The sequence below is a fragment of the Triticum dicoccoides genome, chromosome 5A, assembly GCF_002162155.2.
Source record: "Triticum dicoccoides isolate Atlit2015 ecotype Zavitan chromosome 5A, WEW_v2.0, whole genome shotgun sequence".
In the NCBI taxonomy this organism is placed as follows: Eukaryota; Viridiplantae; Streptophyta; class Magnoliopsida; order Poales; family Poaceae; genus Triticum; species Triticum dicoccoides.
Window position 1 is genome coordinate 691,489,899 of NC_041388.1, and position 2,976 is coordinate 691,492,874.

General features: G+C 53.2%; 1 long non-coding RNA gene across 1 annotated transcript; it reads right to left on the reverse strand.

Moving 5' to 3' along the window:
- Positions 1-1,548: 1,548 nt before the first annotated feature.
- LOC119298468 lies at positions 1,549-2,749 on the reverse strand. The gene is made up of 3 exons (XR_005145862.1): positions 2,596-2,749; positions 2,195-2,273; positions 1,549-2,104 (listed from the first exon to the last, which is right to left on the reverse strand). It is a non-coding gene; the product is annotated as an uncharacterized LOC119298468 (long non-coding RNA).
- Positions 2,750-2,976: the final 227 nt, after the last annotated feature.

Below are 2,976 nucleotides of genomic sequence, written 5' to 3' on the forward strand. Positions count from 1 at the left end.
GCGGCGGCTGCTTGGTGAAGCGGCTCGGACTAGCAGACGATCGGGGGCGGCGTGGCGCTTCAGTGCGTTGGCCGCGATTGATCTGATGGCTTGCGGAGCGAGCTAGCGATGGATGTGGTGGCTTGCGTAGGTATTAATCTGGTGGCTTGCGTAGCTAGCTAGTGATTGATCTGGTGACGGGCGGTGTTGGCGGCTAGCGGGAGCGATCGGGAGACGCACAGCTCGCGGGAGCGGGTAGCGCTAGCGTGCGCGACCGGCGTGGGAGACGCACGGGCGGCGGCGGCGGCAGCGGAAGATTAGGGTTAGAACCTAAAAACTGATATCATATTGAATGTGAGAATTGCACGATGTATTAATTCGGTGCAATGTGCACGGTATATATGAGTACAATGTGAGGCCTCTACCTCAATCTATACAACAAACTAAAAACGTGGGCCTAATGTACAAAAAACAATCGGAAATGTTAACGCCCACACGTGTGGGCGTTGACCATCTCAACCACACGCATCCATCACCGTCCAGTACTATATGCACGAATCTTGACACAATCTGGCTGATTTTCTGTGCCACGTAGGACAAGGCGTGTGTGTGGTGTGTGACATAGTTCGCCCACACATCCGTTTTACCACACGGAGGGGCCGGTGTGTGGGCGTTTAGCAGGTCACCCACACACCAGTTTCCAGTCACGCACAAGGGCTGGTGTGTGGGCATTTGCCATCTCGCCCACACGTCCGTCTCCTCTCCCACACGTAAGCTGCTAGTTGACATGTGTTTTTGCAGCGCATATGGCAACTGGCTGTACTGTGCTTTATAAGCAGGTGGCAACTCTCTTTTTTTACCCGAGTTGCCATGTGTTTTTGCAGGGTACACGGCAACTGCCTAGTATGCACGTAAGCATATGGCAACTGTCTTTTACCGAGTTGCCATGTGTTTTTGCATGGTACATGGCAACTGCCCCAACGTGCACGTACATGGCAACTGCCCTAACGTGCACGTAAGCAGATGGCAACTCTTCTTTTTACATGGCAACTGCCCTAGCATGCTTGTGAGCACATGACAACTCTCTCAACCGCCTAGTGTTAGTATGTGGCAACTCCTAAAGTTATGAAATCATGGCAACTACATTAGATCAGACCATACATGTCAACTGCAGTTGAGCAACCATGGCAACTGCAGTTGTCCGACATGGCAACCGTAGTTCAGCGACATGGCAACCGCAGATAAACGAATATGGACGAGGGTCTGGACAATGGCAACTGCGGGCGCGCGTGGGCGTCACGCGTCGTGTGCGGGACCAGAAGGGTACAAGGCCTGACATACAGGCGTGTGGGCATTATCAACTTCGCCCACACGCACGCGTGTGAGAGGGTTCGGGAGGGAAAAAAAGATGTGTGTGGGCATTAGTTGTTTTGCCCACACGTAGATGTGTGGGCTGGTTGCTGTCCATGCTACACGAGGCGTGTGGCACAACTATCCGATACACCACACGTGTGGCAGTTATCGGGACCCAAAACAATATACATGCACAAATAATATCCTCAACAAAGACCATCCATTCACATTCCCTGCTCTGCATGAGAACAGGTAACACAACTGAAATTTCATCAAGTGATAATGGGAATGGCACTCCACAAGTCCACATTCATTGAGTCTTATCAACTTTTATTATGGCTAATTGGCTAGTGCCCAGCTCCAACACTGACCAACACTAGTAGATGCATCCTGAAGAAACTCTGAACCTCACGCACGCACAGTGCACGGCTACGGGGGGTAACTCTGAACTACGCCAGCATCACCAGCAGCACAAGGAGGCTGGACAGCGCGATCGGCCACACAGCAGCGGCGGCAGCAGCATGTCCGGCGCCAATTGTGTAGACAGAGACGCAGAAGGAGCAGCGGCAGCCTCTGTCGCAACAATCGTAGTCGTCGCCGAGCCGCACTTGCAGGCCGCCGCTGGTCGTCGAGTTGTTGGACAGCCTGCACATCCAATCGCACGTCGCCTTGTCGATTGGTCCCAGACGGGCATACACCGTGCAGACCCACATTCCGAGCCCGTCGGTGTAGTGCTGAACATCGACCTCTGCCGCCGGCGGCGTAGCCATGCCTGAAATTCAGATCGTTTCGTGTGTGAGCTATCATGTGGGTAGGCCGCAGTTGGCCGTGGGTTGGAGATCAAGTGGGCTACACTACATACCGGACCGGAGCTCAGCAGCAGCAGCAAAAGGGCGATGGTGGCACCGCGTCCTGCCTTCATCTCTGGTCGTCACAAGTTCCTAGTAGAACAAGTGAAGAACATGTCGTATGATCAGTAAAAAGGAACAAGTTGTTGCGCTACTCTAACGAGTTCTTGTTCCCATGAGAAACAGACTAATGCCCCAAGGTGAGACAGAGTAAAATTCTACGGCTATTTGGAAAGAAGCTACCAGGGTGCAGATCCCAGTGCGTAACAGGCTAACGACACAGCTGGTCTACCACAGTAGTATGGTTGGGAAGCAAAATCGACCAAGAAAACAAGATGAAAGCTACCAGTACTCTACTGATGTACTGCTGAATGTAATGTTGATGCGGCGAAATCACGCACTGCTACGTACTAACCTGCACAAGCACGCAGCCACTGGCCTGCAACGCTGACGCCGGCACGGGCGGACGGACTCGCCTGGAGACTGGAGACTGGAGACTGGAGTGGAGTGGACGATGATGAACAGCAAGCGATGACACTGCTCACCTCGGGTCCGTAATTTATATAGAGTCCAACTCCATGGGTGGAAGCAGTGCAAGCTCGTTCCCCTGTACATGGCCGGCCCATCCACCACTCGAGACTCGACACGTAAGTAGAGTGCAGAGAGAGATGAGGTCGAGTCTGAGGCCGGCAGTGCCGATCTGGGAGACTGTGGACATCTCTGCCTAGCTGAGACTGGCAGTGAATAAGCAACAAGACGACTATACGAGATTGGCAACTGTGTTGCGCAGGTCCAA